At 48.2% G+C, this 25,807-nt stretch overlaps 1 protein-coding gene across 1 annotated transcript in view; it reads left to right on the forward strand.

The window, feature by feature from the left end:
• The first annotated feature begins 5,851 nt into the window (after positions 1–5,851).
• Positions 5,852–25,807, forward strand: part of LOC110535152 (cysteine-serine-rich nuclear protein 1b) — a 37,214-nt gene continuing 17,258 nt past the window's right edge. Inside the window, exon 1 of the mRNA XM_021620013.3 lies at positions 5,852–6,090. The gene's annotated coding sequence lies outside the window, so the exon portion shown is untranslated. The remainder of the gene's footprint in view (positions 6,091–25,807) is intronic.

Genomic DNA, 25,807 nt, shown 5'->3' on the forward strand with positions numbered 1-25,807 from the left:
GAGGTTGGATGGAGAGCGTTTGTGAACAGCAGTTTTCAGTTCTTTCCACGGATTCTCGATTGGATTCAGGTCTGGACTTTGACTTGGCCATTCTAACACCTGGATATGTTTATTTTTGAACCATTCCATTGTAGATTTTGCTTTATGTTTTGGATCATTGTCTTGTTGGAAGACAAATCTCCGTCCCAGTCTCAGGTCTTTTGCAGACTCCATCAGGTTTTCTTCCAGAATGGTCCTGTATTTGGCTCCATCCATCTTCCCATCAATTTTAACCATCTTCCCTGTCCCTGCTGAAGAAAAGCAGGCCCAAACCATGATGCTGCCACCACCATGTTTGACAGTGGGGATGGTGTGTTCAGGGTGATGAGCTGTGTTGCTTTTACGCCAAACATAACGTTTTGCATTGTTGCCAAAAAGTTCAATTTTGGTTTCATCTGACCAGAGCACCTTCTTCCACATGTTTGGTGTGTCTCCCAGGTGGCTTGTGGCAAACTTTAAACAACACTTTTTATGGATATCTTTAAGAAATGGCTTTCTTCTTGCCACTCTTCCATAAAGGCCAGATTTGTGCAATATATGACTGATTGTTGTCCTATGGACAGAGTCTCCCACCTCAGCTGTAGATCTCTGCAGTTCATCCAGAGTGATCATGGGCCTAATGGCTGCATCTCTGATCAGTCTTCTCCTTGTATGAGCTGAAAGTTTAGAGGGACGGCCAGGTCTTGGTAGATTTGCAGTGGTCTGATACTCCTTCCATTTCAATATTATCGCTTGCACAGTGCTCCTTGGGATGTTTAAAGCTTGGGAAATCTTTTTGTATCCAAATCCGGCTTTAAACTTCTTCACAACAGTATCTCGGACCTGCCTGGTGTGTTCCTTGTTCTTCATGATGCTCGCTGCGCTTTTAACGGACCTCTGAGACTATCACAGTGCAGGTGCATTTATACGGAGACTTGATTACACACAGGTGCATTGTATTTATCATCATTAGTCATTTAGGTCAACATTGGATCATTCAGAGATCCTCACTGAACTTCTGGAGAGAGTTTGCTGCACTGAAAGTAAAGGGGCTGAATAATTTTGCACGCCCAATTTTTTTATTTTTGATTTGTTAAAAAAGTTTGAAATATCCAATAAATGTCGTTCCACTTCATGATTGTGTCCCACTTGTTGTTGATTCTTCACAAAAAAATACAGTTTTATATCTTTATGTTTGAAGCCTGAAATTTGGCAAAAGGTCGCAAAGTTCAAGGGGGCCGAATACTTTCGCAATGCACTGTATTTATTTAACTAGTCAGTTAAGAACAAATTCTTATTTTCAATGACACCCGAGGAACAGTGCCTTGTTCAGGGGCAGAACGACAGATCTTTACCATGTCAGCTTTGGGATTCGATCGAGCAACGTTTCGGTTACTATTCCAATGCTCTGACCACTAGGCTGTCGTCGTCGTCTACACTTGGAGATTGGATTAATTCTGTGGAATTGTGAACAGTATTATTACGCCCCTTTAGTGTAAGAGCTGTTTCAACATTTCAGCCTGTTTTGGTGGGATGGAGTATTTGCCTGCCTGGCTTCTACTAAGCTAACATATGGAATTGTTTTAAGAAGGTCATACCATGTATCATTTAGCTATTTGATTCTGAAGTTTAAGACCTCTTAAGGTATCCCCCAAAAATATATAAAAATTATTTGATACAAATCACCACTACCACCCTGCTTAAACCTGACAAAACAGTCATTGAGCCTCTCTGTTTAGCCTCGCATGTAAGACACTGAGTCACACGCCTCAATATATCGAAGGGTCTACTCAAAGTTTACCTAGTTACTTAAGTTAGCTTACTCACTTTGTTTACAATGGAGATTGATCTCGCTGCCTCTAATTCCAAAATGTTTTCAGACCAAGTTCCAGACTCTCCCTTCTCCATTGTCAGGGACACGCCACCTCTAACCAAATGGCTGCGGTCCGTTGTCTCGGTGCCCCGCCACCGTTGCAGGCCTCACAAAGAACCAGAATGCCGTGGCCAGGCCGATTTCTTACCTCCCTGCCCACCCGAACTCACCAGCCTCCCCTCTCCGCATACGGGGACGGCTCGTGCTCCTGTCAACCTACAGAACCTTCCCCTCTGCTCCCGCTTCCATCTTAATAACAAGGCAGAGCTGTTCCACACACGGCTTCTGCCCAGACATAGCCCGTAAACATCCTGGATGCCATGGCTCCAACCGTTACCAAGGGCCTTCCATGTCTCTGTCCTCACACCCCCCTCAACCCCTTACCTGCCTTATCGTCAGCTTTTCCCACTCTTCTTCCCTTCCTCCTTGCCCTTGTCTCCCACCTCTCATGTGCTCATCTCATCTCATCTCCACCGGAGCCTGCTCTGGCGTCCTGTATAATCTTCACAGCCTCCCCCCAGGTCTCGCTAGCCCCGTGACCACTTCTTCAGCTTAACCTCTCTATCTGCCAGTGTCAACCTTTCGCTTTCTCTCAGGTCCCGCCACCACCGCTTCTCATCTTCTCTCTCTGCCAGCAACAACCTCACACATCTCCACCTACTCAGCCAGTTACGGGCCTGCCGCCCTCCAAGCTGCGACCCTGTCCCGACTGCCTCTCAGTTCCAGTCTTCACTGCCGGCCGCAGCCCAGCCCCGCCATCCGGGCCCACCACCCTCTCTCTACGGCCACCCCAGCTCATCCTCCACCCAACGCCCCGATCTTCAATCCACCTCCAGTCTCTTCTGCTCTCTGCCAGCAGATCCTACAAGGTGCAGATGTTAAACCTACCGCTCTCCTCACTCCTTCTCCCACCCAGGCCTTACCTCATCATAGACTGTGGCCTCAACCAGGTTCCCCTGCACTCCACTAACCCTCACCACTCCAGGGTTCTCACTGTACCATAATTCTGCATGGCTTTCTCCCACTACAGAGAGGTCATCTGCATCCTTCTCACCGCCAGGAGTTGGACGACTACCGTCATGGATCTGGTTAACCGTTTTGGTGACGTGCCCTTCTACCCTCGCCGGTTCCTGCAGGGGTGCCCTCGACGTGGAGCTCTACTGTTGCATCTTCCCCGGAAAGGTGTCCCTCGCCTGCGACCTCTGTAACTGTCCATCACCACCTGCAGCCTGACTGCCCTGCCTCTGCTCGCTGTTCCGCCCTATCCTCTTCCTTCTTCTAGACAACGTTTCTTTCTTCACCTCCTCTAAAAGGAGGGACCGCCGTGGTCCTCATGCAAGCTCCTGCACATTTTGTAGTGGTGCCCATGCCCCCCACCTTCTGCCCTCAGAAACCCACTCCTTGTGCTGGCCAACCTCGCCACCCCATCGACGTCACCTCCAGGGCTGTGGACTTGGACCTTAACACTGACCACTACTTTGTCCGATATTTGCTTGACTTCATCTCTACTTCTGCGCCAACCTCTGATCTGCACTTGATGAGCCATGTGTCGTCTTCCCCCTCCTGGCCAAGGAGGTGAAGCAGGGGTTTATGATTGGCCCCCTCCATTCTCCAACTACTACATCATGGTGCGTTCAAGACAACTGGGATGTTGGAAAAAAATTAGTTCAGACTGGAAAAAATGTATTTCAACAGTCGCCCGAGTTCCTGAGTTGGATCTCTTTTTCTAGAGCTCCAACTTCTCCAACCTGAAGATCAGTGACGTCACATCAACAGAAAATATGGCAGACTTTTTCCATTATGGTATTATTATAAAACTTCATTTTAAACTTTATCACATTATATTGGGTGTTTTTCCTGCGCGACATGCATTTATATTGTTTTGGAGTGATTGTTGTTAGGTGAAGTTGTGAAATATAACAGCTATGACTGAGATCAAAATAGTTTTGCTAGCTACTCTGGCACTAGAATAGAAAGCACTAGCTAATGCTAGCTAGCAAGAGCAGATGCTGTTGAAGATAGCTAATACCTAACATTGTAAAATCTCATGACCCCAAGCTTGGGTTTCAATGTATGCAGACAAGAACATAAATTTGTTAATTTATCAGAAACAAAACGAACCCCTCAAGACGCGCCTGTACCCACCAGCTACTTCTTTGAAGAAAGAGTTCACATTCTTGGTCAGTTTAACAAATTGCTACATAATCAAGTGATTAGTCTGTTACACAGCTATTAATATCTAGCGTCGTACAATGAACTGATGAGATGTCATTTGTAGAGACAGATGCAGTATGTCGATGGAGACTGCGCAAACAAGGGAGACGGCGCAATCTCCCACTAGCAGCCAAGGGAGACGTCCAGCCTCCCACTAGCAGCCAAGAGAGACGGTCCAGCCTCCCACTAGCAGCCAAGGGAGACGGTCCAGCCTCCCACTAGCAGCCAAGGGAGACGGTCCAGCCTCCCACTAGCAGCCAAGGGAGACTTCCAGCCTCCCAACTTCTAACCCTCACCACTCCAGGGAGACGGTCCAGCCTCCCACTAGCAGCCAAGGGAGACGGTCCAGCCTCCCACTAGCAGCCAAGGGAGACGGTCCAGCCTCCCACTAGCAGCCAAGGGAGACGGTCCAGCCTCCCACTAGCAGCCAAGGGAGACGGTCCAGCCTCCCACTAGCAGCCAAGGGAGACGGTCCAGCCTCCCACTAGCAGCCAAGGGTGACGGTCCAGCCTCCCATTAGCAGCCAAGGGAGACGGTCCAGCCTCCCACTAGCAGCCAAGGGAGACGTCCAGCCTCCCACTAGCAGCCAAGGGAGACGGTCCAGCCTCCCACTAGCAGCCAAGGGAGACGGTCCAGCCTCCCACTAGCAGCCAAGGGAGACGGTCCAGCCTCCCACTAGCAGCCAAGGGAGACGGTCCAGCCTCCCACTAGCAGCCAAGGGAGACGGTCCAGCCTCCCACTAGCAGCCAAGGGTGACGGTCCAGCCTCCCACTAGCAGCCAAGGGAGACGGTCCAGCCTCCCACTAGCAGCCAAGGGAGACGGTCCAGCCTCCCACTAGCAGCCAAGGGAGACGGTCCAGCCTCCCACTAGCAGCCAAGGGAGACGGTCCCGCCTCCCACTAGCAGCCAAGGGAGACGTCCAGCCTCCCAGCTAACCAGCTGTGTGTTCAGTAAACCCTCTTTCTTATTGATCTAATGTGGCAGAATGTGGAAGCAGGTGGCTGAGGTTTGCCAAAAAGCCTTGCAGGACTGAATGCCAGGGTGAAAGCAGTCAAGAGTGAAAATAAATTACTCTGTTTGACATGGCTGCCAAGCTAACCCTACTTTGAATCATCTCAAATATAAAATATATTTTGGACACATTTTTTGGTTACATGTGTTATTTCACAGCTTTGATGTCTTCACTATTATTCTACAATGTAGAAAATAGTACAAAATGACCCTGGAATGTGTAGGTGTGTCCAAACTTTTGACTGGTACTAAAATATATACATAGTCCGACATTGCTCGTTTAAATTATTTAAAAAAAACTTTTAGATATGTGTATTGTTAGATATTACTGCACTGTTGGAGCTAGAAACACAAGCTACACCCACAATAACATCAGCTAAACATTGATATGCATCAATAAAAATGGATTTGATACTATTTCCATTGTACACTGTGGGTAGCCTACTGTTTCCATTGTACACTGTGGGTAGCATACTGTTTCCATTGAACACTGTGGGTAGCATACTGTTTCCATTGTACACTGTGGGTAGCATACTGTTTCCATTGTACACTGTGGGTAGCCTACAGTTTCCATTGTACGCATAAACATTTTTATCCTCAACACATTTCCAATATGTACTTTAAATATTGTTCTTCGACTATTTGTTTGTTTTCTACTGGAAGAATAGACAGTGCATGTAAATAGTCCAGTTGAGCCAGGCAGCTTTCTCTCTCGGTCTCTCTGTCTGTCTCTCAGGCAGGAAGCAGCGTGGGCAGCCAGCCTCCCTGTGGCACGGCTGCGTCACGGTTTTTCCAGTGACGAGGAGGCTGCGCTGCGGAGCGGTCTGTCTCAGACAAGGGGAAGGCTGCCACTGACAGTGTGCTCTGCTACAGTCGAGACAAAAGCGAGAGGTCTGTTCGAGGATAAAGTGCAATTGTGTCGCTTGGATTGTGACTATATTTTCACTAATGATGATCTGATATCTGAAGTATTGGTGAGTAGCGGCGCTGTTGGTAATTGAACACTGTTCTGTGTAATTGATGTGTAAAAGCTTCGGGGGTGGAGACGACAAATAGTTAGGATGTTCTCTTTCACCATAGCAGAAACAGCACTGGCGCTAATAATTTTGGTTATGTTCGTTTGGTTACAATGTTGCAGAAGGGAAGGTAGACATTATAGACAAAGCTATGGTATTTAAATAGGATGGTAATCGGGTAGATAATGAAGTGGTTCATTTAGTTGATGCTCGCATTTTTTATACATCTGACGTTTTATCGCAGCTGTTGATAAACTAATTGACTACTTATAAAAAGTTTGGTGTTTGGCCTTTAATAAACCATGTGATTGGACCAGGTTGAGTGCAGGACAGGTGAGGACAGAGCACGCCAGTGTTTGAACCAGGTTGAGTGCAGGACAGGTGAGGACAGAGCACGCCAGTGTTAATAAACCATGTGATTGGAGCAGGTTGAGTGCAGGACAGGTGAGGACAGAGCACGCCAGTGTTAATAAACCATGTGATTGGAGCAGGTTGAGTGCAGGACAGGGGAGGACAGAGCACGCCAGTGTTAATAAACCATGTGATTGGAGCAGGTTGAGTGCAGGACAGGTGAGGACAGAGCACGCCAGTGTTAATTAACCATGTGATTGGAGCAGGTTGAGTGCAGGACAGGTGAGTGTAACAGTACAAATTTAGACCGTCCCCTCGCCCATACCCGGGCGTGAACTAGGGACCTTCTGCACACATCAACAGTCACCCTCGAAGCATCGTTACCCATCGCTCCACAAAAGCCGCGGCCCTTGCAGAGCAAGGGGAACTACTACTTCAAGGTCTCAGAGCAAGTGACGTCACTGATTGAAACGCTATTTAGCGCCCACGCTAACTAAGCTAGCCGTTTCACATCTGTTACACTCACCCCCCTTTTGACCTTCCTCCTTTTTCCGCAGCAACCAGTAATCCGGGTCAACAGCATCAATGTAACAGTTTAACTTTAGACCGTCCCCTCGCCCATACCCGGGCGCGAACTAGGGACCTTCTGCACACATCAACAGTCACCCTCGAAGCATCGTTACCCATCGCTCCACAAAAGCCGCGGCCCTTGCAGAGCAAGGGGAACTACTACTTCAAGGTCTCAGAGCAAGTGACGTCACTGATTGAAACGCTATTTAGCACCCACGCTAACTAAGCTAGCCGTTTCACATCTGTTACATGAGGACAGAGCACGCCAGTGTTAATAAACCATGTGATTGGAGCAGGTTGAGTGCAGGACTGTTGACAGTGTTAGGCTATTATATTTAATAAAAATAACATGTTTTATTTAACTGGGCCAACCTGGACGACGCTGGGCCAATTGTGCGCCGCCCTATGGGACTCCCAATCACAGCCAGATGTGATACAGCCTGGGTTTTTGTAGCCTAGTTGATTTGGTGGTTGTAATGGGTATTTGTAATATGGTGTGTTGTCTACAGTGTATTCAGTAGGCTAAAATGATTCCCTAGTTCGCCTCCTGGCCACTACAGCTCGAGCTCTCACAGCTGATGTGTTGTCATAGCAATTATCATTAATCAGGAGGATTGATCAGGTCAACGTGGGGAGGCCGTCCACAGATAATCAGACGTGATATAATGATTGACAGATATCAGCAATTAGGCTGCACTATTCAAATTAAATGGCCCGTGTGTGTTTCTCGCCTTGTCATTGAAATAGACATTGATTCATCATTGGATTATTCGATTATATGGGAATCGGGGACATTCAAATGACACTTGGCGCAAAGGAATCCCTTTTATTGTTAAATATTTGTCTGTCAAGCTGAATCAATCACAGCTTGTTAGTTTAGAATAATATCTAAAGGATTGGTTATTCTGCATTGGACCACACACGTAATGCTTAGAGGACAAAAAACATGCGTTTTCCTGTTGTCTGGAAGGCTATTTTCCCTGTTCTCAATGTCTTCTCCACAGAACAAAGTAACAGGATGTCATTTATAACCCAACCCTAGCCTGTGGTTGACCAATTAGAATTCCTTGCAGTAAAACTGGGCCAATGGCCAAATACCAAGTATCCTGTTTCAGGGCCAATGTATAGACAATTCAGATCAGTGAGAACTTGCCACATGTAGCTATGAGTCCCGGACTGAAATGCCTCCCATGTTTCAGACCCATTCATTCCCTATTACAGAAAGACAACTATTTCCATTGATCATTAATTCCCTCTTGACGTTTAGTCCTCTGCGTTGTGTATTTTGATTATTCTCACACCAGCCAGCTAACGTTAGCTAGCTAACAGTACACTTTAACTTTAAATTAAATCAACTTTGACAAAATTAGAAACGTGTAATATCTACAAATGTAGTTAGCTAGATTCTTACCCATATACATGGATGGATGCTTCTCCCTCTCTGTCACGGATGCCACGGTTGCCCTTAGATTGTAGACGTAATTTGGAAACAGGTGTTTTATACATCAGCCTTCTGTGTGTTCCCTTTTCGTCTCTGTCTGCATATTTGCAATCAAACGCCAGAATTCCTTATCTATCATACTCTAATTCCACTGATTTCAAAACTCAGTCCTCCAGAAAGTGGAGAGCAACACTTATCCAGTTCTACTACGTGATGTCATTCAGAAAGTGGAGAGCAACACTTATGCAGTTCTACTACGTGATGTCATTCAGAAAGTGGAGAGCAACACTTATGCAGTTCTACTACGTGATGTCATTCAGAAAGTGGAGAGCAACACTTATCCAGTTCTACTACGTGATGTCATTCAGAAAGTGGAGAGCAACACTTATGCAGTTCTACTACGTGATGTCATTCAGAAAGTGGAGAGCAACACTTATGCAGTTCTACTACGTGATGTCATTCAGAAAGTGGAGAGCAACACTTATGCAGTTCTACTACGTGATGTCATTCAGAAAGGCAGCGTTAAGAAAAGATTACCCACACATACTGACCAGCTCATATTATAGACAGAAGCTTGCTACATGGCAGACCAATCCTCTCTCCTCTCTCGGCATGTCCATCCCACTCATTATCTCAGCCTAGCATGGCTAGCGGGAAGGTTGCTGCCTTTATCTGTGGCTAAACCAACTAGGCTCGTAATTTAGAAATTGTTTTTACAGATGTCATACAAGTTTGTTATTAATGCACATGAAAGTTGACATGTTCCAGAAGGCATTACTGATTAATAAAAACAAAGTTTACATTCAAATGGCTCTCCTGTGACGTAGTGACGCATGACATGCACCTTGTTTCCTGAAACGAGTCACATATTTCATATTTTTCCCATTAATTGGTCTTTTAAACCAATCAGATCTTTTCACATCAGATCTTTTTCAGTGCGGAATGTATTCAACTGAAATGTGTCTTCCTCATTTAACCCCCCTCTGAATCAGAGAGGTGTGTCTTCCTCATTTAACCCAAGCCCCCTTTGAATCAGAGAGGTGTGTCTTCCTCATTTAACCCAACCCCCCCCTTTGAATCAGAGAGGTGTGTCTTCCTCATTTAACCCAACTCCCCTCTGAAACAGAGGTGTGTCTTCCTCATTTAACCCAACCCCCCTCTGAATCAATGAGGTGTCTTCCTCATTTAACCCAACCACCCTCTGAATCAGAGAGGTGTGTCTTCCTCATTTAACCCCCCTCTGAATCAGAGAGGTGCGGGTGCTGCCATAATCGACATCCACATCTTTGGTGCCCGGTGAAGTGGGTTAACAGCCTTGCTCAGGGGCAGAACAACAGAGTTTTACCTTGTCCGCTCAGGGATTCGATCCAGCAACCTTTCGGTTACTGGCACAACGCTCTAACCACTTCATGTGCTCTGCCGCGCACGTTTCACAACCACAGGAAAGTGTTTAACTGACACACACAGAGGCTTCTGTCTCCAGGGAGTGAGCGTTTAATAAGTGTTGCTGAACAGAAGCTCAAACACAGCAGATAGCATAACTAAACTGTGAGAACTAACAGTCTTTCTCTTCTGTTTCAGTCTCCCTTAGCTTTCTCATCCCTGGGTTGAGTTTGGCTTCATGCAAATGTTTCAAAGCACAATGAAAATTAAACACTACTGCAGTTGCTATCTCAATCTATAAATATTATCATTGACTTTAAATAGACATGTAGTGAAAAAGCTTAGAGCAGCTGCTAGTATTGTCCGATTTTAGTCATCGTGGACACAGTAACATAAAGGGTTTGACTGGTCACCTCTTGGAAACATTGTTGCTCCATTGTGCTAAACAGATCCAGGTCTGATGGATCCAATGTTCCCAAGTGTTCAGTAGGCTGCACTACCTTGTCCACTACGCTACCTTGTCCACTGCACTACCTTGTCCACTGCGCTACCTTGTCCACTGCGCTACCATGTCCACTGCACTACCTTGTCCACTGCGCTACCTTGTCCACTGCGCTACCTTGTCCACCGCGCTACCTTGTCCACCGCGCTACCTTGTCCACCGCGCTACCTCGTCCACCGCGCTACCTCGTAGATGACACTACCTTGTCCACTGCGCTACCTTGTCCACTACACTACCTTGTCCACTACACTACCTTGTCCACTACACTACCTTGTCCAGTAGACGACACTACCTTGTCCACTGCGCTACCTTGTCCACTACACTACCTTGTCCAGTAGACGACACTACCTTGTCCACTGCGCTACCTTGTAGACGACGCTACCTTGTCCACTACGCTACCTTGTCCAGTACGCTACCTTGTCCACTGCGCTACCTTGTCCACTGCGCTACCTTGTCCACTGCGCTACCTTGTCCACTGCGCTACCTTGTCCACTGTGCTACCTTGTCCACTGTGCTACCTTGTCCCCTGTGCTACCTTGTCCACCGTGCTACCTTGTCCACTGTGCTACCTTGTCCAGTAGACGACACTACCTTGTCCACTGCGCTACCTTGTCCAGTAGACGACACTACCTTGTCCACTGCACTACCTTGTCCAGTAGACGACACTACCTTGTCCACTGTGCTACCTTGTCCAGTAGACGACACTACCTTGTCCACTGCGCTACCTTGTCCACTGCGCTACCTTGTCCACTGCGCTACCTTGTCCACTGCGCTACCTTATAGACAACACTACCTTGTCCAGTACGCTACCTTGTCCAGTATGCTACCTTGTCCACTGCGCTACCTTGTCCACTGCGCTACCTTGTCCAGTACGCTACCTTGTCCAGTATGCTACCTTGTCCACTGCGCTACCTTGACCAGTAGACGACACTACCTTGTCCACTGCGCTACCTTGTCCACTGCGTAACCATGTCCACTGCGCTAGCTTGTCCACTGCGCTACCTTGTCCAGTAAGCTACCTTGTCCAGTAAGCTACCTTGTCCACTGCGCTACCTTGTCCACTGCGCTACCTTGTCAACTGCGCTACCTTGTCCACTGCGCTACCTTGTCCACTGCGCTACCTTGTCCAGTAAGCTACCTTGTCCACTGCGCTACCTTGTCCACTGCGCTACCTTGTCCACTGCGCTACCTTGTCCACTGCGCTACCTTGTCCACTGCGCTACCTTGTCCACTGCGCTACCTTGTCCACTGCGCTACCTTGTCCACCGCGCTACCTTATAGACAACACTACCTTGTCCAGTACGCTACCTTGTCCAGTATGCTACCTTGTCCACTGCACTACCTTGACCAGTAGACAACACTACCTTGTCCACTGCACTACCTTGTCCAGTAGACGATGCTACCTTGTCCAGTAAGCTACCTTGTCCACTGCGCTACCTTGTCCACTGCGCTACCTTGTCCACTACGCTACCTTGTACACTGCGCTACCTTGTCCACCGCGCTACCTTGTCCACTGCGCTACCTCGTAGATGACACTACCTTGTCCACTGCGCTACCTTGTCCACTGCGCTACCTTGTCCACTACACTACCTTGTCCACTACACTACCTTGTCCACTACACTACCTTGTCCACTACACTACCTTGTCCAGTAGACGACACTACCTTGTCCACTGCGCTACCTTGTCCACTACACTACCTTGTCCAGTAGACGACACTACCTTGTCCACTGCGCTACCTTGTAGACGACGCTATCTTGTCCACTACGCTACCTTGTCCAGTACGCTACCTTGTCCACTGCGCTACCTTGTCCACTGTGCTACCTTGTCCCCTGTGCTACCTTGTCCAACGTGCTACCTTGTCCACTGTGCTACCTTGTCCAGTAGACGACACTACCTTGTCCACTGCGCTACCTTGTCCAGTAGACGACACTACCTTGTCCACTGTGCTACCTTGTCCAGTAGACGACACTACCTTGTCCACTGCGCTACCTTGTAGACGACGCTACCTTGTCCACTACGCTACCTTGTCCAGTACGCTACCTTGTCCACTGCGCTACCTTGTCCACTGCGCTACCTTGTCCACTGCGCTACCTTGTCCACTGCGCTACCTTGTCCAGTTTTCTACCTTGTCCACTGCAAGGGTAGCCTAGTGGGGTAGCCTAGTGGTTAGAGCGTTGGACTAGTAACCGGAAGGTTGGACTAGTAACCGGAAGGTTGCGAGTTCAAACCCCCGAGCTGACAAGGTACAAATCTGTCGTTCTGCCCCTGAACAGGCAGTTAACCCACTGTTCCCAGGCCGTCATTGAAAATAAGAATTTGTTCTTAACTGACTTGCCTGGTTAAATAAAGGTAAAATAAAAAAATAAAAAAAAAACTACCTTGACCAGTAGACGACACTACCTTGTCCACTGCACTACCTTGTCCAGTAGACGACACTACCTTGTCCAGTAGACGATGCTACCTTGTCCAGTAAGCTACCTTGTCCACTGCGCTACCTTGTCCACTGCGCTACCTTGTCCAGTAGACGACACTACCTTGTCCACTGCGCTACCTTGTCCAGTAGACGACACTACCTTGTCCACTGCGCTACCTTGTCCACTGCGCTACCTTGTCCAGTAGACGACACTACCTTGTCCACTGCGCTACCTTGTCCAGTAGACGACACTACCTTGTCCACTGCGCTACCTTGTCCACTGCGCTACCTTGTCCACTGCGCTACCTTGTCCAGTAAGCTACCATGTCCACTGCGCTACCTTGTCCACTACGCTACCTTGTCCACTACGCTACCTCTTAGATGACACTACCTTGTCCACTACACTACCTTGTCCACTACACTACCTTGTCCAGTAGACGACACTACCTTGTCCACTGCGCTACCTTGTAGACGACACTACCTTGTCCACCACACTACCTTGTCCAGTAGATGACACAACCTTGTCCACTGCGCTACCTTGTAGACGACGCTACCTTGTCCACTACGCTACCTTGTCCAGTACGCTACCTTGTCCACTGCGCTACCTTGTCCAGTACGCTACCTTGTCCAGTACGCTACCTTGTCCACTGCGCTACCTTGTCCACTGTGCTACCTTGTCCACTGTGCTACCTTGTCCAGTAGACGACACTACCTTGTCCACTGCGCTACCTTGTAGACAACTCTACCTTGTCCACTACGCTACCTTGTCCACTGCGCTACCTTGTTCACTGCGCTACCTTGTCCACTGCGCTACCTTGTCCACTGCGCTACCTTGACCAGTAGACGACACTACCTTGTCCACTGCGCTACCTTGTAGACAACGCTACCTTGTCCACTACGCTACCTTGTAGACAACGCTACCTTGTCCACTACGCTACCTTGTCCACTGCGCTACCTTGTCCACTGCGCTACCTTGTCCAGTAGACGACACTACCTTGTCCACTGCACTACCTTGTCCAGTAGACGACACTACCTTGTCCACCACACTACCTTGTCCAGTAGACGACACTACCTTGTCCTTGGGTTGTTTTTTAGAGCGGGTTGTCCGTTTACAAATGAACGGTGCAGTGGAGATGCCTCCAGTATTTACCTGTCTGTGTTTTAGGCCTCTCCTGACTCAGACTACAAAGTTGTGATAGTATAGACCAGGGATATTCAACTCTTACCCTTTGAGGTCCAGAGCCCAGCTGGTTTTCTGGTCTACCTGATAAATGCACACACCTTGTGTCCCAGGTCTAAATCAGACCCTATTTTGAGAGGAACAATAAAACTGAACCTATTGAAATGTTGGCGCCTCGCCTCCAGCTCCTACAAAACATTCCAGGTTTCTACTTTTTATAGTGTTTTTCAAAACATGTCTTACCCACTTTGTTTAGTGCATTACTTCATACACCTTGGTAGAGCTATTGTAATATGAATCGCTGGGTACTCACCGTCCACCCCAATTCCCGGGGACAGCGGAACAATGGTCTGGCTTCTTTGGGGAGGTGCCGGGTTACCTGGGAGTCCTACCGAAGAGTAGGAAATGAAGACAGAGGCAGACATGGTGGGGATCTTAGTGAGATTCAGACACCGGGTGACCCATCCTCCATTACTGAGCATACTACTCACCAATATTCAATAATTACAAAATAAACTTGACGAACTCAGAGCGAGGATCTGATTCTGATCTGATTCTGCTACATACTGTACATAACGTACAGGAACTTGCAAAATTCTGCTCTCCCGAGTTTGAATAATTGGTCATCAAATGTTACCCTTTTTATCTTCCGAGAGAGTTCTCAGGTATTATCGCCATGGCTGTGTAAAAATACAACCTACGCAGATCGATCAAGATGGCGAGACACAAGTGGAGGAGCAATTCAGCTGGTCGGGTATGAGGGGTATGTGGCAGGGGCTTCTAGCGATCACAGATTACAAATAGAAAGCCAGCCACGTCAGGGACACCAACTCTGCCGGATTAAATACATTTTCTTACGCTTGGAGCAAAACGACTTTGAGCTGCCGAGCCCCTGAGGACAATGAGGGCTATGTGCATATGGAGGACGTATGGAAGTCATTCAAACACGTTGACCCTTGCAAGCCTGATGGCCCAGATAACATCCTTAAGCTGCGCCCTCAGCTGGTCTGCACATGCTCTATCTGTTGTTTTTTTCCATACATTTTCAATATCTCTAGCTCAGGCCATTATCCCCACCTGCTTCAAGATGTCCACTATCATCCCCAAGAAAGGTAACGCAACTGAATCACTACTGACCCTTAGCCCTGCCTTCTGTCATCATGAAGTGCTTCGAGAGGCTAGTCAAAGACCACCTCTCCAATTGGTCTATCGCCCGATGAATCCAGCCACTGTACTGTACACTGCCCTCACCCACCTGGACAAGAGGAATTTTTATGTGCGGATGCTGTTCGACTACAGCTCAACCTTCAATACCAAAGTCCACGGCCATGGGTCTGAACTCCTCCCGGAGTTCCTGACGGGAAGGTAGACAACATGACCTCCTCCACATTGATCCTCAACGCGGGGACCCCACAAGGGTGCGTCCTCTGTTCCCTCCTGTATTCCCTCTATACCCAGGACTGTGTGGCCTCGCACCATTCCAATTCCATCATCAAGTTCGCTGATGACACGACAGTAGTAGGCTTGATTACCAACAACGGTGAGACGGCCTACAGAGAGGATGTAGGCACTCAGACGGTGTGGTGCCAGGTAAACAACCTCTGCCTCAATGTCAGCAAAACAAAGGACTTCAAGAGGAACCAGGCTGGACACGCCGGCATCCTCATCAATGGGGCCACCGTTGAGAGGGTGAAAATACTTAGTTTCTTAGTGTACACGTCTGAGGACCTGAAACGGTCATACCACACTGAAGAAGGCACAACTCTTCAACTTCAGGAGGCTGAAGAAATTTGGCTTGTCCCAGAGGGCCCTCTGTGTTCGACAGGAGCACCATCTAGAGCATACTGTCTTGCTGCATCACAGCCTCCACCACCGCTGACAGCCTAAAGCCTTCTCAGGTGTCATGGCATGGCATGCAGGAATCTGAGATTCCATCCAGCAGCTCGGCCTCATGGGAGTTGTAGTTGTTAGCTGTGAAAGAGGAGACACAGTACTACAGCACACGTGTGTTGTCTTCTGTTAGTGAGTCACCCCGCTGCCAGACGGGCATTCCTGTGGCTTCTATGACAGCACATTATTTATTTGTTTAAAAGACTCCTCTTCCTCCTCCCTATTCTCTCTCCGTTTAGGAGGGGTGTGTGTGTGTGTGTGTGTGTGTGTGTGTGTGTGTGTGCAGGACACAGCTCAAGGGTGGAGGTAGGGAGGTATGTCTTTCTGGCAGCAGGGTCTGGGTTAGGTGTGAAAACAACAGCCAGACTCTGAGAGAACAAGAGTTATCTATACTGCCCTAGCTAGTGGATTTGTTCTGTCGTCATGGTGAGATCATGTTGCTCCTGCTATGAATGAAAAATAATCCTTAGTGGTTGGGACTGTCATTAGGTCACATGTTCCTCTAATCCTTAGTGGTTGGGACTGTCATTAGGTCACGTGTTCCTCTAATCCTTAGTGGTTGGGACTGTCATTAGGTCACGTGTTCCTCTAATCCTTAGTGGTTGGGACTGTCATTAGGTCACGTGTTCCTCTAATCCTTAGTGGTTGGGACTGTCATTGGGTGTTCCTCTAATCCTTAGTGGTTGGGACTGTCATTAGGTCACGTGTTCCTCTAATCCTTAGTGGTTGGGACTGTCATTAGGTGTTCCTCTAATCCTTAGTGGTTGGGACTGTCATTAGGTGTTCCTCTAATGCTTAGTGGTTGGGACTGTCATTAGGTCACGTGTTCCTCTAATCCTTAGTGGTTGGGACTGTCATTAGGTGTTCCTCTAATCCTTAGTGGTTGGGACTGTCATTAGGTCACGTGTTCCTCTAATCCTTAGTGGTTGGGACTGTCATTAGGTCATGTGTTCCTCTCATCCTTAGTGGTTGGGACTGTCATTAGGTTACGCCAGCAGCATATCAGCCTCCATCCCACTGCTGGCTTGCCTCTGAAGCAGAGCAGGGTTGGTCCCTGGATGGGAAACCAGATACTGCTTAAAGTGGTGTTGGAGGCCCTCTGGTCCCCAAAAAATATCCCTATGCCCCAGGGCAGTGACTGGGGATGTTTCCCTGTGTTGTGTTCCGTCTTTTGGATTATTAAAAATCCCATGCCATTTATTGTAATAGTAGGGGTGTTTAACCCTGGTGTCCTGGCTAAATTCCCAATCTGGCTGTCATACCATCACGGTCACCTAATCATCTCCAACGTCAAAATGACTGATTCCTCTCCCCTGTAACTATTTCCCAGTTTGTTGCTGTAAATGAACATTTGTTCTCAGTCAATTTACCTGGTAAAATAATGGTAATAATAATTAATGTCCCCTCTCTCTGCCACTTGATAGAGCCGTGTGTGTGTGTGTGTGTGTGTGTGTGTGCCTTGAGTAGGATAACACACACTCACCATTACTGTGTTTTAGAACCCTTCACTCACTGTGTGCGTGCCGGCCTGTCAGTTTATGACTCTCAGCCCTTATCCATTTTAGTGTAGTTGTGACAGAGACACACTGCCAGCAGCGTGGCACAGCTCCAAGATATCAGCTGGATGGAGCATGTTAGTCTGTATAGACACACTCCCACACAGCCCTGGGTTATCAGTTGCCGAGGACATGCTGGACAGACCAGCAGGCAGGAGAGTGGAGGGGCAAAGTGCACTTTGACTGGGCTCGTACTACTGTTCTGTCTGTCTGACTGGGCTCATACTACTGTTCTGTCTGTCTGACTGGGCTCATACTACTGTTCTGTCTGGATGACTGGGCTCGTACAACTGTTCTGTCTGTCTGACTGGGCTCATACTACTGTTCTGTCTGTCTGACTGGGCTCATACTACTGTTCTGTCTGTGTGACTGGGCTCATACTACTGTTCTGTCTGTGTGACTGGGCTCATACTACTGTTCTGTCTGTGTGACTGGGCTCATACTACTGTTCTGTCTGTGTGACTGGGCTCATACTACTGTTCTGTCTGGATGACTGGGCTCGTACTACTGTTCTGTCTGTCTGACTGGGCTCGTACTACTGTTCTGTCTGGATGACTAGGCTCGTACAACTGTTCTGTCTGTCTGACTGGGCTCGTACAACTGTTCTGTCTGTCTGACTGGGCTCGTACTACTGTTTTGTCTGTCTGTCTCTGACTGGGCTCGTACTGCTGTTCTGTCTGTCTGACTGGGCTCGTACTACTGTTCTGTCTGTCTGACTGGGCTCGTACTACTGTTCTGTCTGTCTGACTGGGCTCGTACTACCATCACGTTCTGTCTGTGTGACCAGTGCCGCTCAGACAGTTTAGCAGACTGATAAACCTCAGATTGACTAGGAAGCAGGGATTAACCTCAGCCATTGTTTCTGCCTATAATCAGTTTGTCAGGTAGACTTACTGTAGTCAGTCAGTCTGGAGAATATGCCACACTTCTGACACCATGGTCCCCCTCCCTCCTCCCTCCTTCCTTCTGTCCCTCACTGCAACCTTTAGTTAAATAGACTTAGCTGGCTCTGCCCCCCTCCCTCCTTCTGTCCCTCACTGCAACCTTTAGTTAAATAGACTTAGCTGGCTCTGCCCCCCTCCCCCCTCCCTCCTCCCTCCTTCTGTCCCTCACTGCAACCTTTAGTTAAATAGACTTAGCTGGCTCTGCCCCCCTCCCTCCCCCCTCCCTCCTTCTGTCCCTCACTGCAACCTTTAGTTAAATAGACTGAGCTGGCTCTGCCCCCCTCCCTCCCCCTCCCTCCTTCTGTCCCTCACTGTAACCTTTAGTTAAATAGACTGAGCTGGCTCTGCCCCCCTCCCTCCCCCTCCCTCCTTCTGTCCCTCACTGTAACCTTTAGTTAAATAGACTTAGCTGGCTCTGCCCCCCTCCCTCCTCCCTCCTTCTGTCCCTCACTGCAACCTTTAGTTAAATAGACTTAGCTGGCTCTGCCCCCTACCTCCTCCCTCCCCAGGGAACGCTCACAGCTATGTTTACATTTTTAGGAATGGGATGGGAGAATGTAAAGTGAGACCATGTGTCCTGACTGGCCCTGTCCCCTGCCTCCTTGCCCTGCCTCCTAGCCCTGTCCCCTGCCTCCTAGCCCTGTCCCCTGCCTGTGATTGAAGATGCCTGGGTCCTTATTTATCAATCATAAATAAGCGGCAGGTAGCCTAGTGGTTAGAGTGTTGGACTAGTAACCGAAAGGTTGCAAGTGTAACAGTATAGACTTTACGCCCGTCCCCTCGCCCCGACCTGGGCACGAACCAGGGACACTCTGCACACGTCAACAGTCACCCTCGAAGCATCGTTACCCATCGCTCCACAAAGCAGCTGGTCTTGCAGAGCAGGGGGAACCACGACGTCAAGGTCTCAGAGCAATTGACGTCACCGATTGAAACGCCACTAGCGCGCACCACCGCTAACTAACTAGCCATTTCACATCGGCTACACAAGGTTGAATCTCCGAGCTGACAAGGTAAAAATAAAATATCTGTCGTTCTGCCCCTGAACAAGGCAGTTAACCGACTGTTCCTAGACCGTCATTGAAAATAAGAATTTGTTCTTAACCGACTTGTCTATTTAAATAAATAAAGGTAAAAAAAAAATGTATTGGCACAATCAAATCAAATGTATTTATATAGCCCTTCGTACATCAGCTGATATCTCAAAGTGCTGTACAGAAACCCAGCCTAAAACCCCAAAACAGCAAGCAATGCAGGTGTAGAAGCACGGTGGCTAGGAAAAACTCCCTAGAAAGGCCAAAACCTAGGAAGAAACCTAGAGAGGAACCAGGCTATGTGGGGTGGCCAGTCCTCTTCTGGCTGTGCCGGGTGGAGATTATAACAGAACATGGCCAAGATGTTCAAATGTTCATAAATGACCAGCATGGTCAAATAATAATAATCACAGGCAGAACAGTTGAAACTGGAGCAGCAGCACGGCCAGGTGGACTGGGGACAGCAAGGAGTCATCATGTCAGGTAGTCCTGAGGCATGATCCTAGGGCTCAGGTCCTCCGAGAGAGAGAGAGAGAGAAAGAAAGAAAGAATTAGAGAGCATACTTAAATTCACACAGGACACCGGATAGGACAGGAGAAGTACTCCAGATATAACAAACTGACCCTAGCCCCCCAACACATAAACTACTGCAGCATAAATACTGGAGGCTGAGACAGGAGGGGTCAGGAGACACTGTGGCCCCATCCGAGGACACCCCCGGACAGGGCCAAACAGGAAGGATATAACCCCACCCACTTTGCTAAACCACAGCCCCCACACCACTAGAGGGATATCTTCAACCACCAACTTCAACCACCAACTTACCATCCTGAGACAAGGCCGAGTATAGCCCACAAAGATCTCCGCCACGGCACAACCCAAAGGGGGGCGTCAACCCAGACAGGAAGATCACATCAGTGACTCAACCCACTCAAGTGACGCACCCCTAAGGGCCTCCCGGGTGGCGCAGTGGTTAAGGGTGCTGTACTGCAGCACCCTGGTTCGCGCCCAGGCTCTGTCGTAACCGGCCGCGACCGGGAGGTCCGTGGGGCGACGCACAATTTGCCTAGCGTCGTCCGGGTTAGGGAGGGCTTGGTAGGTAGGGATGTCCTTGTCTCATCGCGCACCAGCGACTCCTGTGGCGGGCTGGGCGCAGTGCGAGGTTGCCAGGTGCACGGTGTATCCTCCGACGCATTGGTGCGGCTGGCTTCCGGGTTGGAGGCGCGCTGTGTTAAGAAGCAGTGCGGCTGGTTGGGTTATGTATCGGAGGACGCATGACTTTCAACCTTCGTCTCCCCCGAGCCCGTACGGGAGTTGTAGCGATGAGACAAGATAGTAGCTACTACAACAATTGGATACCACGAAATTGGGGAGAAAAAAGGGTAAAAATTCACACAAAAAAAGTGACGCTACCCTCCTAGGGACGGTATGAAAGAGCCCTAGTAAGCCAGTGAGCCCCTGTAATAGGGTTAGAGGCAGAGAATCCCAGTGGAAAGAGGGGAACCGGCCAGGCAGAGACAGCAAGGGCGGTTCGTTGCTCCAGAGCCTTTCCGTTCACCTTCACACTCGTGGGCCAGACTACACTCAATCATATGACCCACTCCATATGACCATTCCATAAAAATGGAGCTCTGTGGGAGAAAGCCCTCCTAGAGAGGAAAGCCCTCCTTAGAAATTCTAGGGACAATTAGGAGGCCTGCGTTTTGTGACCGTAGCGTACGTGTAGGTATGTACGGCAGGACCAAATCAGAGAGCAAGCCCATGTAATGCTTTGTAGGTTAGCAGTAAATCAGCCCTTGCCTTGACAGGAAGCCAGTGTAGGGAGGCTAGCACTGGAGTAATATGATCAAATGTTTTGGTTCTAGTCAGGATTCTAGCAGCCGTATTTAGCACTAACTGAAGTTTATTTAGTGCTTTATCCGGGTAGCCGGAAAGTAGAGCATTGCAGTAGTCTAACCTAGAAGTGACAATATCATGGATTAATTTTTCTGCATTTTTGGACAGAAATTTTCTGATTTTTGCAATGTTACGTAGATGGAAAAAAGCTGTCCTTGAAACAGTCTCGATATGTTCTTCAAAAGAGAGATCAGGGTCCAGAGTAACGCCGAGGTCCTTCACAGTTTTATTTGAGACGACAGTACAACCATTAAGATGAATTGTCAGATTCAACAGAAGATCTCTTTGTTTCTTGGGACCTAGAGCAAGCGTCTATGTTTTGTCTGAGTTTAAAAGTAGAAAGTTTGCAGCCATCCACTTCCTTATGTCTGAAACACATGCTTCTAGCGAGGGCAATGTTGGGGCTTCACCATGTTTCATTGAAATGTACAGCTGTGTGTCATCTGCATAGCAGTGAAAGTTAACATTATGTTTTCGAATGACATCACCAAGAGGTAAAATATATAGTGAAAACAATAGCGGTCCTAAAACGGAACCTTGAGGAACACCGAAATGTACAGTTGATTTGACAGAGGACAAACCATTCACAGAGACAAACTGATATCTTTCTGACAGATAAGATCTAAACCAGGCCAGCACTTGTCCATGTAGACCAATTTGGGTTTCCAATCTCTCCAAAAGAATGTGGTGATCGATGGTATCAAAAGCAGCACTAAGGTCTAGGAGCACGAGGACAGATGCAGAGCCTCGGTCTGATGCCATTAAAAGGTAATTTACCACCTTCACAAGTGCAGTCTCAGTGCTATGATGGGGTCTAAAACCAGACTGAAGCATTTCGTATACATTGTTTGTCTTCAGGAAGGCAGTGAGTTGCTGCGCAACAGCCTTTTCAAAAATTTTTGAGAGGATTGGAAGATTTGATATAGGCCGATAGTTTTTTATATTCTCTGGGTCAAGGTTTGGCTTTTTCAAGAGAGACTTTATTACTGCCACTTTTAGTGAGTTTGGTACACATCCGGTGGATAGAGAGCCGTTTATTATGTTCAACATAGGAGGGCCAAGCACAGGAAACAGCTCTTTCAGTAGTTTAGTTGGAATAGGGTCCAGTATGCAGCTTGAAGGTTTAGAGGCCATGATTATTTTCATAATTGTGTCAAGAGATATAGTACTAAAACACTTGAGTGTCTCTCTTGATCCTAGGTCCTGGCAGAGTTGTGCAGACTCAGGACAACTGAGCTTTGAAGGAATACGCAGATTTAAAGAGGAGTCCGTAATTTGCTTTCTAATAATCATGATCTTTTCCTCAAAGAAGTTCATGAATTTATCACTGCTGAAGTGAAAGCCATCCTCTCTTGGGGAATGCTGCTTTTTAGTTAGCTTTGCGACAGTATAATAAAGGAATTTCGGATTGTTCTTATTTTCCTCAATTAAATTGGAAAAATAGGATGATCGAGCAGCAGTAAGGGCTCTTCGATACTGCACAGTACTGTCTTTCCAAGCTAGTCGGAAGACTTCCAGTTTGGTGTGGCGCCATTTCCGTTCCAATTGTCTGGAAGCTTGCTTCAGAGCTTGGGTATTTTCTGTGTACCAGGGAGCTAGTTTCTTAAGAGTAATGTTTTTTGTTTTTAGGGGTGCAACTGCATCTAGCGTATTGCGCAATGTTAAATTGAGTTCCTCAGTTAGGTGGTTAACTGATTTTGGTCCTCCGGCGTGTTCTGTGTTCACTATGCGTGGGATCATTTCCACGCAGTGTGAAATGTATCATTCTGAATGTTTGCCTGAGAGTGTAGAAAAATGTACACACAGCCATGACCATGCGTACGCATAGTGCCAAGTGATGGAATAACAGAAATGCTTGTCAAGCGAAGAATGTGGAAAATAAACTGAGTGTACAAAACATTAAGAACACCCCCAGGTGTTCCTTAGGAAGGGGGAGAGCGAGTGTTCCCACGTTCAGGAGACTCAGCCTCTCTCTCTGTGCTGGCCTCTCCCTCCTGGTCTCAGCTAATGGGATGTTAGTGATGAGTCTTGTTGTTCCAATACCCATACTGCATACTACATACTTAATGAGTGTGTATATACTATTAGTTCATTTTAGTATACTGTAAACGAACAGTTTCCTTTCAGTTAAGCGTACTAGCTCTTTGCCTGTCTACTGGAAGTTGATGCTGTTGCGATTCAACCTCTTGCTAGCTTGTTAGCATAACAAATTGCTAGCTAGACATTTTACATCTTCGGGTGTGTTTATTATATTTAATCTGGGGTGTGTTATTGAATTCATTCTGGAGTGCCAGAGTGCGCCCTGGGCGTTTGTAAATTCAGAGCGTTGTCAGATTTTCCTATTGTAAATTCAGAGCATTTCGCTCTCTGAGCGGTCAGAGCGCACACTGCCAGACACTGTCAGTGTGGTAGAGGGGTAGGGTAGAGGGTTAGGGTAGAGGAGTAGGGTAGAGGAGTAGAGGAGTAGGGTAGAGGGGTAGGGTAGAGGAGTAGGGTAGGGTAGAGGGGTAGAAGAGTAGGGTAGAGGGGTAGGGTAGAGGGGTAGGGTAGAGGGGTAGAGTGATAGAGGAGTGGGGTAGAGGAGTAGGGTAGAGGGGCAGAGGAGTAGGGTAGAGGAGTAGGGTAGAGGGGTAGAGGGGTAGGGTAGAGGAGTAGGTCAGTGTGGAGGCTATATACAGGGGGTACCGGTACAGAGTCAATGTGGAGGATATATACAGGGGGTACCGGTACAGAGTCAATGTGGAGGATATATACAGGGGGTACTGGTACAGAGTCCATGTGAAGGCTATATACAGGGGGTTCTGGTACAGAGTCCATGTGAAGGCTATATACAGGGGGTTCTGGTACAGAGTCAATGTGGAGGCTATATACAGGGGGTACAAGTACAGAGTCCATGTGAAGGCTATATACAGGGGGTTCTGGTACAGAGTCAATGTGGAGGCTATATACAGGGTGTTATGGTACAGAGTCAATGTGGAGGCTATATACAGGGTGTTACGGTACAGAGTCAATGTGGAGGCTATATACAGAGTGTTATGGTACAGAGTCAATGTGGAGGCTATATACAAGGGGCACCGGTACTGAGTCAGTGTGGAGGCTATATACAGGGGGTACCGGTACAGAGTCAATGTGGAGGCTATATACAGGGGGTACCGGTACAATGTGGAGGCTATATACAGGGGGTACCGGTACAGAGTCAATGTGGAGGCTATATACAGGGGGTACCGGTACAGAGTCAATGTGAAGGCTATATACAGGGGGTACAGGTACAGAGTCAATGTGATGACTATATACAGGGGGTACCGGTACAGAGTCAGTGTGGAGGCTATATACAGGGTACCGGTACAGAGTCAGTGTGGAGGCTATATACAGGGGGTTCCGGCACAGAGTCAATGTGGAGGCTATATACAGGGGTTACAGGTACAATGTGATGACTATATACAGAGGGTACCGGTACCGAGTCAGTGTACAGGGGTACAGGCTAGTTGAGGTAATCTGTACATGTAGGTGGGGGTGAAGTGGCTTTGCATAGATGATAAACTGTGAGTAGCAGCAGTGTACAGGGGGGGTCAATGAAGACTCCTGGTCTCAGCTGATGGGATGTTAGTGGTGAAGACTCCTGGTCTCAGCTGATGGGATGTTAGTGGTGAAGACTCCTGGTCTCAGCTGATGGATGTTAGTGGTGAAGACTCCTGGTCTCAGCTGATGGATGTTAGTGGTGAAGACTCCTGGTCTCAGCTGATGGGATGGTAGTGGTGAAGACTCCTGGTCTCAGCTGATGGGATGGTAGTGGTGAAGACTCCGACTGCTGGTCTCAGCTGATGGGATGCTAGTGGTGAAGACTCCTGGTCTCAGCTGATGGGATGTTAGTGGTGAAGACTCCTGGTCTCAGCTGATTGGATGTTAGTGGTGAATACTCCTGGTCTCAGCTGATGGGATGCTAGTGGTGAAGACTCCTGGTCTCAGCTGATGGGATGTTAGTGGTGAAGACTCCTGGTCTCAGCTGATGGGATGTTAGTGGTGAAGACTGACTCCTGGTCTCAGCTGATGGGATGCTAATGGTGAAGACTCCTGGTCTCAGCTAATGGGGTGCTAGTCATGAAGACTCCTGGTCTCAGCTGATGGGGTGTTAGTGTTGAAGACTCTGACTCCTGGTCTCAGCTGATGGGATGTTAGTGGTGAAGACTCCTGGTCTCAGCTGATGGGATGTTAGTGGTGAAGACTGACTCCTGGTCTCAGCTGATGGGATGCTAATGGTGAAGACTCCTGGTCTCAGCTAATGGGGTGCTAGTCATGAAGACTCCTGGTCTCAGCTGATGGGGTGTTAGTGGTGAAGACTCCTGGTCTCAGCTGATGGATGTTAGTGGTGAAGACTCCTGGTCTCAGCTGATTGGATGGTAGTGGTGAAGACTCCTGGTCTCAGCTGATGGATGTTAGTGGTGAAGACTCCTGGTCTCAGCTGATGGGATGGTAGTGGTGAAGACTCCGACTCCTGGTCTCAGCTGATGGGATGT

Source organism: Oncorhynchus mykiss, chromosome 11 (genome assembly GCF_057628025.1).
Source record: "Oncorhynchus mykiss isolate SJ-2025 chromosome 11, ASM5762802v1, whole genome shotgun sequence".
NCBI lineage: Eukaryota > Metazoa > Chordata > Actinopteri > Salmoniformes > Salmonidae > Oncorhynchus > Oncorhynchus mykiss.